We start from the raw sequence: 18,532 nt of genomic DNA, 5'->3' as shown, positions 1-18,532 counted from the left end.
CACAGTCTTAGTCGACCAACTACTATTTCAAATTCCGTAAGAAAGTTAAGGGTTCAGACTTACTGTACCGGACCAGACCGGACCCCTTCAGTGTATTATGAAGCAGATCTTTAAGCCGTCTCCACAGCTTCCATTTAATCAGTCAGATCCGAAAAAACAGGCTTCTAAGTCATCTCCAACAACGCCCCTAACACCTTCTCTTTTCGTGTGATGACAAACGTTATTTGGGTAGCTTTATAATACCAAAAGATAGACCAGCTTCCCGTCCTCCTCCAACACCCACAGGCATAAAGACCTGACACAGTACCTTATTATCTTCAGTGTCCACAGCAGTCACCCAACACAAATCTTAACTTCTGCGGTAGATCGTAGATTAAAGAACTCCATCCATTTACATACGCTGCAAGGAGTGTCACTGTCTTCTTATACAACAGGGGGTGTGTAAGAATTACCTATCAGGATAGGCCAAGCTGCCGCTACCAGCACACATCCACAGAAATAACCCCGGCTCGCTGGAGAATCGCAAAACCAGCCCAAGCCTTCACCATACACTGCACAGGTAGACTTCTTTCTGCTCGGGGCTTTTATTCCCACAGCCTCAGGACTCCACTCAGACTTTTCAGCAAGAACCTGCCCATCTCGGGAACCCTATTTCAAAATGTTGTGTTAGACTTATACGGTGTAATAATAGTGTCCATATACCTTTTGTGAACAACCCCTCATTAGGGGCCCCAACAAATGCGGGAATCACTGAGTTTACAGGTGAAAAAAACCGTTCCTATAATATACACTTCAGACTTATGATATGCATAAACAGCGTGCTTACCACTCCGGTATCAGTCGTTAACTGTATATTTCAGACAGATTCAGCTTGGTAGCAGATACAAATGACTCAAAGGTACTCTTTAGTAAACTGTCTGCCCTCCGGCATAGACGCTGTGTATACTTCACTGATAATTTCAACAGGTGAGTGCCTGTGACGTACGCTGTCCTATATTAGAACTGTTGGAGCTCTCCTGAACTCATATTAAACATTTAACAAATATGCAACAAAGATTTCACAGTTCAATCAATAGGATTTCAGTGAGAGAGAGAGATGATGAAGTGAGATTTAAAAAGTCATTTTATTAAATTCGTAAAAACAGACCTGGCACAGCACATCTCGGGAACCCCATCATCTATCTCAGGATACACTTGCAATTCTCTGAGTCGGTTCTACTAACCTTCCAATCCCGTTAGTGCTTTTTAGAGTAAACCAAATTCACCTGTCGTTTTAGGGGCTAGTTATATACTGCTAGCTTAGTCCGTATATGCCGGGTTCTTCAAAAAGAAACAACAAGGTGCTATAGCAACATAAGGGGGTGAAGTAATCACAAACTTTCACTCCTGTGCTGCACAAAAAAGTTTCTTTCCTCTCAAAACCTTTACTCCCACGGTCTCAGGCTTCCATTCACACTTGAAAGAAAAAAAGCCATTCAGCCCCGGCCTCCCTTCCTCTGTTTGGCATAAACCTTCCTGGGTCCAATTACTAACCTTCCAGTCCGGTTAGTGTGTTTGCTGTAGACCAGGTTTACCTGCCATTTTGTTTTTTTGAGGCTGTAGTATATGATTAGGTCAGTCCGTGTACTGGGGTCTTCGTAAAAGAAAGGTGCTATAGCAACATAGCATATTTTTTCCACTTATGGAGCTTCCAATCCGTGATCCAAGAATCCTGTACCAGCCTAAAAACACTTAGGGCAAGGTACACTGCAGTATGCTTGAGAGTAAAATATTTCCAATACGGGAGCGGTGAATGCTGCAGACAGCTACCTGTGTGCTACCTGTTGGCTCACGCCCCCAGCCGGAAACTCCCAACACAAACTTTCACCTAGCACCACTAGTATTCACCTTTTACATCTTTAATTCTGTCCTGTGATTACTATGTATTCCAATGCTTCCAATGCATGATTACTGTACCTTTAACTTACTAGCATCTTTACAGATCCATTTATTCACAAACACGGATGTAAGTCTGATTTATTTGCACAAATGAGGATTGCATTTTGATTTGAACTGTGATTTTATTCTGTATCATAACTCATCAGCAGTATAACTGTAATTGATTTTTTTTTTTAAATTGTTTTATGATACATGGAAATTAAAATACATGAATCTGTTAGAAACAACAATTAAGGAACAAACAGCAAGAGGTGTGATCTGTGTATCCAGCATGCTGATAAATTGATTAAAAATTAAGGTCATTCTTTGAAAACAGTGAAATAACAGCCAAAAATACAGCTCCAGTTTTGTAAACCTTGAATAACCAACACCTAGATTTAGAGTTTTGCAGCCAAAGGGGTGCGTTAGCTACGCAGGTTTTCCCCCCCCCCCCGCACCTTTTAAATAATGCTGGTATTTAGAGTTCTCTGAAGGGCTGCGTTAGGCTCCAAAAAGGGAGCGTAGAGCATAATTTACTGCCACTTCAACTCAATACTCAAACTTCAATACCAGCGTTGCTTATGGTAGCGGCCAGCTTGAAAAATGTGCTCGTGCACGATTCCCCCATAGGAAACAATGGGGCAGTTTGAGCTGAAAAAAACCCTAACACCTGCAAAAAAGCAGCGTTCAGCTCCTAACGCAGCCCCATTGTTTCCTATGGGGAAACACTTCCTAAGTCTGCACCTAAACCCTAACATGAACCCTGAGTCTAAACACCCCTAACCTTACACTTATTAACCCCTAATCTGCTGCCCCCACTATTGCTGACACTTGGATTATATTATTAACCCCTAATCTGCCGCTCTGGACACCGCCGCAACCTATGTTATCCCTATGAACCCCTAATCTGCTGCCCCCAACGTCGCTGACACCTACATTATATTTATTAACCCCTAATCTGCCCCCCCAACGTCGCTGCTACCTTACCTACACTTATTAACCCCAAATCTGCCGACCGGACCTTGCCGCCACTATAATAAATGTATTAACCCCTAAACCGCCTCACTCCCACCTCGCAAACCCTATAATAGATAGTATTAACCCCTAATCTTCCCTCCCTAACATCGGCGACACCTAACTTCAAGTATTGACCCCTAATCTGCCGACCGGACCTCACCGCTACTATAATAAATGTATTAACCCCTAAAGCTAAGTCTAACCCTAACCCTAACACTCCCCTAATTTAAATATAATTTTATTCTAACAAAATAAATTATTTCTTATTAAATAAATTAATCCTATTTAAAGCTAAATACTTACCTGTAAAATAAACCCTAATATAGCTACAATATAACGAATAATTATATTGTAGCTATTTTAGGATTTATATTTATTTTACAGGCAACTTTGTATTTATTTTAACTAGGTACAATAGCTATTAAATAGTTATTAATTATTTAATAGCTACCTAGTTAAAATAATTACAAAATTACCTGTAAAATAAATCCTAACCTAAGTTACAATTAAACCTAACACTACACTATCAATAAATTAATTAACTAAACTACCTACAATTACCTACAATTAAATCAACTAAACTAAATTACAATTAGGGGGTTAGGGGTTAATAAATATTATGTAGGTGTCTGCGGTGTTAGGGGCAGCAGATTAGGGGTACATAGGGATAATGTAGGTGGCAGCGGTGTCCGGTTGGCAGATTAGGGGTTCAAAATTTTTATTAGAGTGGCGGCGATGTGGGGGGGCCTCGGTTTAGGGGTACATAGGTAGTTCATGGGTGTTAGTGTACTTTAGAGCACAGTAGTTAAGAGCTTTATAAACCGGCGTTAGCCCATAAAGCTCTTAACTCCTGACTTTTTTCTGCGGCTGGAGTCTTGTCGTTAGAGTTCTAACGCTCACTTCAGCCAAGACTCTAAATACCGGCGTTAGGAAGATCCCATTGAAAAGATAGGATACACAATTGGCATAAGGGGATCTGCGGTATGGAAAAGTCGCGGCTGGAAAGTGAGCGTTAGACCCTTTCCTGACTGACTCTAAATATGAGCGGGAGGTAAAAAGCAGCGTTAAGACCCCTTAACGCTGCTTTTGACGGCTAAAGCAGAACTCTAAATCTAGGCGCAAATGTTTTAATTTTAAAAGGACTTGAAACTATTTGAGATTGTAATAGAAAATGTTTATGCACAGATAAATAAAGAAAGAAATATTATTTCAATATTTATTTTGCCCTCTTTTGCTGTATTTTAACTCTAACATTTTAAGTCCCGAGAGAATTGGAAGTCCATACATCAGACTTTGCAAGTATAACCCTGATATACTCTACTCAGATATTGATCACCACAGTTTATATCTTTCCCTAAATGACTTTAAAACATTTTTTGTTTATACAAAATTTTTGAAAATCAGTCATAGAAAAGATATATTAAATATATTGACATTAACGTCATTGGATGCAAGACTGGCCTGTAAGGTTTGGTGTAACAATTAGAGATGTGCATTCGGGCTTTAGAATAATGCAAATTTGTCCAATTTTGCTGATTTGTTAGATGTACGAATAGCTGAATACATTATTAGACGAAATAGACAAAAAAACAAATGATTGCTTGATGAAATACATTTTTCATTTGCTCATGCCATTTGGCACAAAAATAAGGCGCAGGAATGGGAAAGGAGTTATAATGTGCTGAATATTGGAATGTGAAATATTTGCAGTACATACACAGTGTAACACTTTACGAAAGAAGAATATTGCAAAAATACTTATGTACACTCATATATACAATTTTATATACATATATATACTGTATATACATACATATACATCTTTAGACATGTATATGTATATATCTTAATATTAAAGCCCTTTGCCTGCCTTTTTTTTCTAACACTTGAGACCTCATATTTTTGAGCCCTTATAACTTTTTTTTTTAAATGAAAAAAAGTTTTTTATTAAATTTTACATTTTCCAAAGAAGTCCATCAAACTTACAACTTTAGCCATTTTACAAATCATCTCTCCATCTTCTAAAATGAACACAATTACATAACACATATAAGCATAAACTCAGCAAAACCCATTTTTTGACATCAACATTTCGAGAACATTTCGGGAACCTATGTGGAAGGTAGGGATGGGCGAATGTGTTTATATCCAAATTCGAATGTTAGAACGAATGTTATTGTAGAAATTCGATTTACATAATAGAATGTTGATAAGAACGAATATTCTTAAAAATTTGATTTTCGAATGTTATTTACCATTTTCGAATGTCACATTCGATTTCGAATGTCTCATTCGAATTCAAATGTTACATTCAAATATCACATTCGAATTCGAATACTACATTTATAAAACACAATTGTAGACTAGAAACACTATTTCCAATGTCACATTCAAATCGAATATAACATTCGAATCGAATGTCACATTCTAATTAGAATATTACATTTATAAAACACAGTACTGTATTAGACTAGAAATACTATTTCGAATTTGAATGTCACATTCAAATCGAATATCACATTCAAATCGAATATCACATTTAAAACACAGTATTAGACTAGAAATACTATTTCAAATTTGAATGTGACATTCGAATTCGAATGTAGCATTCAAATTTGAATATTACATTTATTAAACACAGTTGTAGACTAGAAATACTATTTCAAATTTTAATGTCACATTCGAATTCGAATGTCACATTCGAATTCGAATATTACATTTCGAAATTGAATGAATACATAGCTAAACATTCTATTATTCGAATGAATATTTTCGATTTTTTTTTAAAAATTCGAAAATGAAAATTCGAAAATAGAATGTTAGAATGTTATATAAACATTCGAAATTCGATTTGAACGAACGAATGTATCAAAATTTGTTTTAAATTTTGAATTTTTAGAAACATTCGCCCATCCCTAGTGGAAGGGGACCCAGCCTTTAAAGAAACCTATGCATGTCCCGGCCAATTCGTCTGAATGCTCAGCCCCTCCCTTATAACTTTTTTGTGCAATTTTTTTTTTAAATAATTTTTATTAGATAGTGTTATTATGAATGTAACTGTATTTTGTAAAGTATGTTTGATGTGTTTTGTTACACTTTTTTGTTTTGTGAAACAGTTAACCATAGCACTGAGGATGCAGTAACTATTCTAGCGTAAATCACAATTGTGCTTACGCGTTCGTGTTTACTTTGAACTTGTAATACGAGCTGTAAACCCAACACTCGCAAACACATGCCATAAACATCTTTTTGCTTGCATGTAACCGTTAATACACCACTCGTAACCTGGCCCTAAATGCGGGAATTAAGTCATAAAGAGTTGTATGTTCTTTTAACGTGAAATTTTTATTAATATTAATTGTCAGTTGGCTAGATTAGCCAATGTCAGGGGCGGCAGATTAGGGGTGCTTATACTTGGGGTTTATGTTAGGGTGTTAGGTTTAAACGTAACTTTTTTTCCCCATAGACATCAATGGGGTTGAGTAACAGAAATTTTTCATTCCACACTTCAGTTTTTTCTAACACTCTCTCCCCATTAATGTCTATGGGGGAAAGCGTGCATGAGCATGTCAAATCAGCCCTTGGATTTTGTGCCTTATGGAGCTTAATGCCACCATATCGCATGCTCAAGTAGGCTTTTCAGTAACTCGTAATGGCAGCGCTATGGAGAGTAAAATAACGCAACTTTTTGGCATAAGTTTCTCACCCTGTTTAGCGCAAAACTCGTAATCTAGGTGAATATTAGTTGTTCCAATTGGAAATAATGGCAAAAAAATGGAATTCAATATTCATCCGAACTGAATGCCTGTATGAAGAAATTCAGCCAAACCAAACCAAATTTTTTTGCCCATGCAAATTTCTTGTAACAATGTAATCAATAAACAAAGGGGCATCTCATAGCAAAACTTTTCTAATTGTAAATTAACAACAATGTGTTGTTACCCACATTACAGCACTAGTACCAAACTGTATGCATTCTGCATGAACCTACTAGAATTAAATAAAAGTATTTTTAAAACTATTGCTATAATTAGAGCAAAAGCAGGGGATCTTTATTATACAGAAAAACTGCATTGTGCAATGCTCAATTCTTTTATACATTGCCTCCCCTCATTGGCAGCCAAGGTGTTACGGCAGTTATATGCTTGGAGTGTGGAGTTTCCTGTTGAATGTGTCCTTTTCTTTAAATCCTTGATTTAATTTGATTTTTTTTTTTTTTTTTACTCTGATGAGTTCAAAGTTATTATTAATTTGATATTATTGCCTCCCAAATGCCTCAGTTATGACTGGCATATTTTGGCTAAATCACTGCTTAAGTTGGTGTGTATGGGTGTTGTAAGTCCTGGTAACTACATTTTCAGGAGCTAAATTGACACAAAGTTTGAGACATTTTGTGGTCCCCATTTATGCAGTGTAAGAGTACAAGGTTTTCAGTCAGGGACATTTTCTGTCTGTTTTCAGAGCCACTGCACCACATAGGCTTAAAACTTGTTTTGCAACATTATCATTTTGGGCCACATTGAAGGAGATATTATTCATTTTCTGTTATGCAGTTATAAGGCATAATTTAGAGAGCCATTCATATTGATCCACTAAGCAAAAACAAAAGTATAATATAATTGGTATCAAACATTCATATATACACTAGGTTCACAATCACATAAACATACACGAGTACATACTCCTGAGCTCACTAAAGCAGAATAAATTGGCATCAATGTGGCTGTTAACATGACTTATACAGAATTTCCCATGACCAATACTGGGCGACATTATAAAGTTCTATGGGCATAGTAGGTGATGAAAGGTATGTAGTTGCTGGGGGTTATCTGGGAAGTATGGTTGCAGGAGACTGGAGGATGTTCAGGAAAGTGAAATTATTGAAGCTGTGCAATCCTCTGAGAAGGATAATGCTGCACTATATAGGCAAGTCTGTAGGTGCGTGGGATGGTAAATATTCATGATCTTACTTATTATTGTTGGTCACATCATTTATACCATCTCTATAATTGTTTCATATATAATGGTTACACTGCAAGAAGAAATTACCTAAGCTAAATATATATATTTTTTGTGAGCACACAAAATGAAAGGAGAGCGCATAGCCAGAGCACAGACCTTGTTGATCCTCCAAAATGCTACCCTCTGTAGGCTATATACACCCACCCTTAATAGAGGTAACAACAACTTGACATTAAAAATGTAATAGAAAGATAACACATATGGATTTTATTCTGTCTAATGCCAATTCTTCTTCTTATAGCTTCCAGATTTCATATTTTCTACACTTCCTGCCATCTGTTTTTATATTTAACTTCTGACTGGTCCTTTCCACTCTTTAGGGTGACAAACAAAAATTGTGAATAAGGCGCAGTCTGGTCAGACAGCTTAAATAAAGTGTGGCAAAAGCATCTGAGTTGATTGCTGGCACTTGGATTTCTCTCTCTAAGACTTAGAATAAAGAAATTCCCTCTTCTGCTGTTTTATTATAATACTAAAAGGTTTAGAGGATAGATGCATTTTGTCTTTCCTTTAATAAATACACTTAACAAACATGATACAGTGTGCAAGTCTTTTTTGAAATTACTTCAACATATGAAGCACGAGTGGATAACGTAATTGGACTATAAACTAGACTACTTTTTATTTTTCTACAGTTACTCTAAAGTTATAGCCACAGTAGATATACACAGTAGCCTGGCACTTGAACTATTATTCAGATAAATCAGGATGCTCGAATCAGGCAGAAATACAACACAAAGCAGAATCAGCAATATAAAACTAGTCTGAAATATATTTGTCTATGAAGTAGTGTAGAATTTGTTACTTGTCTTCAAACATATCATTTAAACAGTAAGTTCGTCCAGCTGATGTCCACAGTAACTCACTGTTCATTATCCTCTTCAACTAACGTGTTTTTCTTCCTCTTAGACATTTTGGATTTTGTGCAGTGTTTAGATCTATTTGTACATGTCATACCATCTGTGGCCTTTTCCCATTTAGTTAATTGCAAATGTGAAGCAACCATGATTTTTGCAATCATCCATACCTTGGATCACGAAACCCATAAGTGGGACATCTTGAAATTTATATGAGATCTGATTATAATTTCGTTTTGTTCCATTCCTAACATTGCTATAAATAAAAGTGAACTTCATATTCATGAACACCGTCTATCCATGAATTAGCATATTTTTAAACACTGATGTACGGGAAAGAAATATGACTTTTGCATGTTAGTGAACAAAATGAGTTCCTTGCAAAGGTTCAGACATTTAACAAACAAATAGATAAAGCGACCCTCTTTGCTGTCAAATGGAAATGTTGCAAAATATGAGATTTTTTGTTTTTAAAAAGACCAAGGGGCATATTTATCAATGTGTTAGCGGACATGATACGTAGTAGTTTATCATGTCTGCTGCACATCGATAAATGCCGACGGCATACGCTGTCTGCATTTATCATTGCACTAGCAGTTCTTGTGAACTGCTGGTGCAATGCCGCCCCCTGCAGATTCGCGGCCAATCGGCTGTTAGCAGGGGGTGTCAATCAACCTGATCGTATTTGTTCGGATTGATTTCTGTCCACGGCCTCAGAGTAGGCAGACAAATTATGAAGCAGCTGTCTTTAGACCGCTGCTTCATAACTTCTGTTTCCGGCGAGCCTGAAGGCACGCCGGAAACAAGGGGCATCAAGCTCCATACGGAGCTTGATAAATATGCCCCCAAGGGTTTTACAAACCAAAGAGAGCTAAACAATAGAATTAAATAACCTAAAAAATTCTGGCCTGCAACCAAGTCTGTACTAATAACTATTTGCTAGTAGTTGTATATTCGCCAGATTCTGGTTTTGATGTTTAAGTCTTGTTCACTATATTTTTACAGAAGTTTAAAACTTAGAGGCCGAATGATCAAATGTCTGTCGGACCTGATCCGAGAGTGCGGATCAGGTACGACAGACATCGCTGAATGCGGAGAGCAATATGCTCTCCGTATTCAGCATTGCACCAGCAGCTCTTGTGAGCTGCTGGTGCAACGCTGCCCCCTCCAGACTCGCGGCCAATGGGCCGCCAGCAGGGGGGTGTCAATCAACCTGATCGTACCCAATCGGGTTGAATTGTGGCGATTCCTGTCCGCCTCATCAGAGCAGGCGGACAGGGTTATGGAGCAGCTGTCTTTAGTCTGAAGACTCGCCAGAAACACAGGCCCTCAAGCTCTGTTCGGAGCTTGATAAATGGGAATCTTAGGGTGAACATATTACTGGCTACGAATGTGCATGTGTTAAATTATACGATATTATGTTATGTTATATGTTATATTTTATTATAATTTTTTCCATTAAAGGGACATTGTATACTAGATTTTTCTATGCTTAAATGTTTTGTAGATGATCCATTTACATAGCCCATCTGGGTATGTTTTTATAAAATGTATAGTTTTGCTTATTTTTAAATAACATTGTGCTGATTTCAAACTTCTAACCAAGCCCCAAAGTGTCAGATGTATACACACGTTTACAGACTATTGCTGGCTGCTGTTTGTCTAATCTGTATTTTCATATGCAGCCCCTTTCACTGGGTGCTACAGCAAACCTCAACAATAGTGCTAAACTGGGAGCTTATAAGTAAGGCTTTAAAAGGTTTTATACTGGATTTTTATATCAGTATCTGTGCATATTCTTCTTTATAGTAGTGTCTATTACATGCAGTTATATGAAAATTGGTGTATACTGCCCCTTTAATATATCAGTTGCACAGGCAAAAGACTTAAGGGATATTCTAAATAAAAATCAGGGGCGCGATCCGATATGCAGCGCAGTTTGCGGCGCAAGCAAGGGAACCCCCGCCGCCCGCAATTTCAGCTTGCAACTCAAGCTATCCTATATACGGCGCCGTCAGAGGCTAAAGTGCTGTAAGTCTAACAAACCAGCGATGTCCAGAAATCTGCGCAAGTACAAATTTCTGGAGTCGCCAGTGACTTACGGCACTTTAGAAACTGCCGGCGCCTACAAAACCTGACTAAAGTATGAAATCACCCGCACTGTCTAACACGCCTCCCAAACATAGCTCGACACGTCTAACCCTCTATCCGCTATCCCCCCTCACTATCCTAACAATAAAAAATGTATTAACCACTAAACCGCCGCTCCCGGACCCCGCCGCCACCTAATAAAGTTATTAACCCCTAAACCGCTGCTCCCGGACCCCGCCGCCAGCTATATTAAATCTATAACCCCCTAATGTGAGCCCCTACCCCGCCGCCATCTACCTTACCTACCCCCTAATGTGAGCCCCTTACACCGCCGCCATCGACCTTACCTACCCCCTAATGTGAGCCCCTTACACCGCCGCCATCTACCTTACCTACCCCCTAAAGTGAGCCCCTACCCCGCCGCCATCTATTTTAAAATTATTAACCCCTAATTTAATCCCCCTACACCGCCGCCACCTATATTAAATTATTTAACCCCTAATCTAATCCCCCTACCCCGCCGCCAGCTATATTAAATTATTTAACCCCTAAAATACTAAACTATCCCTACCACTGAACCTAAGTCTAACCCTACAAATAGCCCTGAAAGGGCTTTTTGCGTGGCATTACCCCAAAGTAAACTGCTCTATTGCCAGCCCTTAAAAGGGCTTTTTGCGGGGCATGCCCCAAAGAATTCAGCTCTTTTACCAGCCCTTAAAAGGGCTTTTGGCGGGGCTTTGTCACAAAGTAAACTACTCTTTTGCCTACAATCTAAATCCCCCTACACCGCCGCCACCTATAATAAATGTATTAACCCTTAATTTAATCCCCCTACACCGCCGCCACCTATATTAAACACATTAACCCCTAATCTAATCCCCCTACACCGCCGCCAGCTATATTAACTATATTTACCCTAATTATATTAAGGTTAATATAGTTAATATGGTTATTATATTATATATATTAACTATATTAACCCTAATTCTTAAGGGGGTAGTGTTAGGTTTATTTAAGGGGGGTTTGGGTTAGATTAGGGGTATGTGGGTGGTGGGTTGTAATGTTGGGGGGTGGTATTGTGTTTTATTTTTCAGGCAAAAGAGCAGTTTTCTTTGGAGCATGCCCCGCAAAAGGCCCTTTTAAGGGCTGGTAAGGTAAAAGAGCTAAATTTTTTAATTTAGAACAGGGTAGGGAATTTTTTTTATTTTGGGGGACTTTATTATTTTATTAGGGGGCTTAGAATAGGTGTAATTAGCTTAAAAATATTGTAATCCTTTTTTTATTTTTTGTAATTTAGTGTTTGTTTTTTGATGTAATTTAGTTTAGTTTATTTAATTGTATTTTAGTTTAGATATTTGTACTGTAGTTTTTTAATTTATTGATAGTGTAGGTGTATTTGTAACTTAGGTTAGGATTTATTTTACAGGTAAATTGGTAATTATTTTAACTAGGTAGCCATTAAATAGTTATTAACTATTTAATAGCTATTGTACCTAGTTAAAATAAATACCAAGTTACCTGTAAAATAAATATAAACCCTAAAATAGCTGCAATGTAATTATTAATTACATTGTAGCTATCTTAGGGTTTATTTTATAAGTAAGTATTTAGATTTAAATAGGAATATGTTAATTATTAATATTAATTAGATTTATTTTAATAAGAATTTAGTAAGGGATGTTAAAGTTAGATAGGGTTATTATACTTAATATATATATAATATAATAACTATATTAACTATATTAACCCTAATATAATTAGGGTTAATATAGTTAATATATATAATATAATAACTATATTAACTATAATAACCCTAATATGATTAGGGTTAATATAGTTAATATAGGTGGCGGCGGTGTAGGGGGATTAGATTAGGGGTTAATACATTAATTATAGGTGGCGGCGGTGTAGGGGGATTAGATTAGGGGGTAATACATTTATTATAGGTGGCAGCTTTGTAGGGGGATTTATATTGTAGGCAAAAGAGCAGTTTACTTTGTGACAAAGCCCCGCCAAAAGCCCTTTTAAGGGCTGGTAAAAGAGCTGAATTCTTTGGGGCATGCCCCGCCAAAAGCCCTTTTAAGGGCTGGCAATAGAGCAGTTTACTTTGGGGTAATGTCACGCAAAAAGCCCTTTTCAGGGCTATTTGTAGGGTTACACTTAGGTTTAGTGGTAGGGATAGTTTAGCATTTTAGGGGTTAAATAGTTTAATATAGCTGGCGGCGGGGTAGGGGGATTAGATTAGGGGTTAATTAATTTAATATAGCTGGCGGCGGTGTAGGGGGATTAAATTAGGGGTTAATTAATTTAATATAGCTGGCGGGGGTGTAGGGGGATTAAATTAGGGGTTAATTAATTTAATATAGCTGGCGGCGGTGTAGGGGGATTAAATTAGGGGTTAATTAATTTAATATAGCTGGCGGCGGTGTAGGGGGATTAAATTAGGGATTAATTAATTTAATATAGCTGGCGGCAGTGTAGGGGGATTAAATTAGGGGTTAATAATTTTAAAATAGATGGCGGCGGTGTAAGGGGCTCACTTTAGGGGGTAGTTTAATGTAGTTGGCGGCGGGGTAGGAGCTCACATTAGGGGGTTATACTTTTATTGTAGGTGGCGGCGGGGTCCGGGAGCGGCGGTTTAGGGGTTAATAACTTTATTAGGGATTGCGGCGAGGGATCGCGGTTGACAGGTAGATAGACATTGCGCATGTGTTAGGTGTTAGGTTTTATTTAGCAGATCGCGGTTGACAGCTAGATAGACATTGCGCATGCGTTAGGTGTTAGGTTTATTTTGTAGCTAGTTTAGGGAGTTACGGGGCTCCAATAGACAGCGTAAGGCTTACTACGGCTGCTTTTTGTGGCAAGGTGAAAATGGAGTAAGATTTCTCCATTTTCGCCACGTAAGTCCTTACGCTGTATATTGGATACCAAACTGTGCTGGTTTGGTATACCTGCCTATGGCCCAAAAAACTATGGGCGACGGCAGAAATATACGAGCGTAACTTCTAGGTTACGCCGTATATATAGGATACCAAACCAGCGCAAAATTCAGCGTTGCCGGCATTTGCGGGCGACGCTGCATATCGGATCGGGCCACATATGCACTCATTTGTTAGAGCATGTGATTTGAAAATAATTTAAGATTACTGTGTGATATAAATTAAACATTGTGCAAGTAATCATATGCTGCAGATTGCGGTGAATATGGATAGTTATACTTTTTAAATCTTCACAGCGTATGTATATATGTAATATCTATGCTCTGTGTATTAAATTCAAACTGGGTTTCCTCAAATAAAAAGACGTCGTGAAATCCCTACTGAGTGGAATGGTATGCACATATTTCAGAACTTAACCAGCTCTGGAAAAAAGAGCACTGTTAGCAAAAACCCATTGGCCATTCAGAATCTCTTCTTCTGTAATACCTCTATTACAATTAAAATACATCACCTAAAAACAAATCATAAAATCAAGGTTTCACAGTCACTTTGGGTAAAGCACTTAAGGAAGAGACATGAGTATAATACACAGCTTACTCTGTTAAAAAACAGATGAAGAGCAGATGAGCTAAACATCAACAGTAGAGAAGCGTTCCACCCAGGTCTAGTCTTTCCAGTGCCAATAAGTAGACTCACTTTTTTTTTTTTTTGACCCACCTTCTATGTTGCTATTAAAACAATGTAACACTATCAGCTAGATTTAGAGTTTTGTCGGTAAGGACCCGCGTAGCTAACGCTGGCTTTTTTCTGGCCGCACCATAAAAATAACTCTGGTATTGAGAGTCCACAGAAAGGCTGCGTTAGGCTCCAAAAAAGGAGCGTAGAGCATATTTAACGCAACTGCAACTCTCGATACCAGAGTTGCTTACGGATGCGGCCAGCCTCAAAAACGTGCTCGTGCACGATTCCCCCATAGGAAACAATGGGGCTGTTTGAGCTGAAAAAAAAAACTAACACCTGCAAAAAAGCCGCGTTCAGCTCCTAACGCAGCCCCATTGTTTGCTATGGGGAAACACTTCCTACGTCTGCACCTAACACTCTAACATGTACCCCGAGTCTAAACACCCCTAACCTTACACTTATTAACCCCTAATCTGTCGCCCCCGCTATTGCTGACCCCTGCATATTATTATTAACCCCTAATCTGCCGCTCCGTAAACCGCCGCTACTTACATTATCCCTATGTACCCCTAATCTGCTGCCCCTAACACCGCCGACCCCTATATTATATTTATTAACCCCTAATCTAACCCCCTCAACGTCGCCTCCACCTGCCTACACTTATTAACCCCTAATCTGCCGAGCGGACCTGGGCGCTACTATAATAAAGTTATTAACCCCTAATCCGCCTCACTAACCCTATAATAAATAGTATTAACCCCTAATCTGCCCTCCCTAACATCGCCGACACCTAACTTCAATTATTAACCCCTAAACTGCTGACTGGAGCTCACCGCTAGTCTAATAAATGTATTAACCCCTAAAGCTAAGTCTAACCCTAACACTAACACCCCCCTAAATTAAATATAATTTTAATCTAAAGAAATTAATTAACTCTTATTAAATAAATTATTCCTATTTAAAGCTAAATACTTACCTGTAAAATAAATCCTAATATAGCTACAATATAAATTATAATTATATTATAGCTATTTTAGGATTAATATTTATTTTACAGGTAACTTTATATTTATTTTAACCAGGTACAATAGCTATTAAATAGTTAAGAACCATTTAATAGCTAAAATAGTTAAAATAATTACAAAATTACCTGTAAAATAAATCCTAACCTAAGTTACAATTAAACCTAACACTATACTATCATTAAATTAATTAAATAAAATACCTACAATTACCTACAATTAAACCTAACACTACACTATCAATACATTAATTAAATACAATATCTACAAATAACTACAATGAAATAAACTAACTAAAGTACAAAAAATAAAAAAGAACTAAGTTGCAAAAAATAAAAAAATATTTACAAACATAAGAAAAATATTACAACAATTTTAAACTAATTACACCTACTCTAAGCCCCCTAATAAAATAACAAAGCCCCCCAAAATAAAAAAATGCCCTACCCTATTCTAAATTACTAAAGTTCAAAGCTCTTTTACCTTACCAGCCCTGAACAGGGCCCTTTGCGGGGCATGCCACAAGAAGTTCAGCTCTTTTGCCTTTAAAAAAAAACATACAATACCCCCTCCCAACATTACAACCCACCACCCACATACCCCTAATCTAACCCAAACCCCCCTTAAATAAACCTAACACTAAGCCCCTGAAGATCATCCTACCTTGTCTTCACCATACCAGGTTCACCGATCGGTCCTGGCTCCAAAATCTTCATCCAACCCAAGCGGGGGCTGGCGATCCATCATCCGGTGGCTGAAGAGGTCCAGAAGAGGCTCCAAAGTCTTCATCCTATCCGGGAAGAAGAGTAGATCCGGACCAGCAACCATCATCTTCCAAGCGGCATCTTCTATCTTCATCCGATGAGGACCGGCTCCATCCTGAAGACCTCCACCGCGGACCCAACTTCATCCGGCGACGTCCAACTGAAGAATGATGGTTACTTTAAGGGACGTCATCCAAGATGGCGTCCCTCGAATTCCGATTGGCTGATAGGATTCTATCAGCCAATCGGAATTAAGGTAGGAATATTCTGATTGGCTGATGGAATCAGCCATCAGAATCAAGATCAATCTGATTGGCTGATTGGATCAGCCAATCGGATTGAACTTGATTCTGATTGGCTGATTCCATCAGCCAATCAGAATATTCCTACCTTAATTCCGATTGGCTGATAGAATCCTATCAGCCAATCGGAATTCGAGGGACGCCATCTTGGATGACGTCCCTTAAAGGAATCGTCATTCTTCAGTTGGACGTCGCCGGATGAAGATGGGTCCGCGGTGGAGGTCTTCAGGATGGAGCCGGTCCTCATCGGATGAAGATAGAAGATGCCGCTTGGAAGATGATGGTTGCCGGTCCGGATCTACTCTTCTTCCTGGATAGGATGAAGACTTTGGAGCCTCTTCTGGACCTCTTCAGCCACCGGATGATGGATCGCCAGCCCCGCTTGGGTTGGATGAAGATTTTGGAGCCAGGACCGATCGGTGAACCTGGTATGGTGAAGACAAGGTAGGATGATCTTCAGGGGCTTAGTGTTAGGTTTATTTAAGGGGGGTTTGGGTTAGATTAGGGGTATGTGGGTGGTGGGTTATAATGTTGGGGAAGGGTATTGTATGTTTTTTTTTACAGGCAAAAGAGCTGAACTTCTTGGGGCATGCCCCGCAAAGGGCCCTGTTCAGGGCTGGTAAGGTAAAAGAGCTTTGAACTTTAGTAATTTAGAATAGGGTAGGGCATTTTTTTATTTTGGGGGGCTTTGTTATTTTATTAGGGGGCTTAGAGTAGGTGTAATTAGTTTAAAATTGTTGTAATATTTTTCTTATGTTTGTAAATATTTTTTTATTTTTTGTAACTTAGTTCTTTTTTATTTTTTGTACTTTAGTTAGTTTATTTCATTGTAGTTATTTGTAGATATTGTATTTAATTAATGTATTGATAGTGTAGTGTTAGGTTTAATTGTAGATAATTGTAGATATTGTATTTAATTAATTTAATGATAGTGTAGTGTTAGGTTTAATTGTAACTTAGGTTAGGATTTATTTTACAGGTAATTTTGTTATTATTTTAACTAGGTAACTATTAAATAGTTCTTAACTATTTAATAGCTATTGTACATGGTTAAAATAAATGCAAAGTTACCTGTAAAATAAATATAAATCCTACAATAGCTATAATATAATTATAATTTATATTGTAGCTATATTAGGATTTAGTTTACAGGTAAGTATTTAGCTTTAAATAGGAATAATTTATTTAATAAGAGTTGATTAATTTCATTAGATTTAAATTATATTTAATTTAGGGGGGTGTTAGTGTTAGGGTTAGACTTAGCTTTAGGGGTTAATACATTTATTAGAATAGCGGTGAGCTCCGGTCGGCAGATTAGGGGTTAATAATTGAAGTTAGGTGTCGGCGATGTTAGGGAGGGCAGATTAGGGGTTAATACTATTTATTATAGGGTAAGTGAGGCGGATTAGGGGTTAATAACTTTATTATAGTAGCGGTGCGGTCCGCTCGGCAGATTAGGGGTTAATAAGTGTAGGCAGGTGGAGGCGACGTTGAGGGGGGCAGATTAGGGGTTAATAAATATAATATAGGGGTCGGCGGTGTTAGGGGCAGCAGATTAGGGGTACATAAGGATAACGTAGGTGGCGGTCGGCAGATTAGGGGTTAAAAAAATTAATCGAGTGGCGGCGATGTGGGGGGGCCTCGGTTTAGGGGTACATAGGTAGTTTATGGGTGTTAGTGTACTTTAGAGCACAGTAGTTAGGAGCTTTATGAACCGGCGTTAGCCCAGAAAGCTCTTAACTACTGACTTTTCTCTGCTGCTGGAGTTTTGTCGTTATATTTCTAACGCTCACTTCAGCCACGACTCTAAATACCGGAGTTTGAAAAATCCCATTGAAAAGATAGGATACGCAATTGACGTAAGGGGATCTGCGGTATGGAAAAGTCGCGGCTGAAAAGTGAGCGTTAGACCCTTTTTTG

The sequence above is a fragment of the Bombina bombina genome, chromosome 6 (genome assembly GCF_027579735.1).
Source record: "Bombina bombina isolate aBomBom1 chromosome 6, aBomBom1.pri, whole genome shotgun sequence".
In the NCBI taxonomy this organism is placed as follows: Eukaryota; Metazoa; Chordata; class Amphibia; order Anura; family Bombinatoridae; genus Bombina; species Bombina bombina.
The sequence above is the reverse complement of the archived record's forward strand: the minus strand, read 5'-3'. Positions refer to the sequence as shown.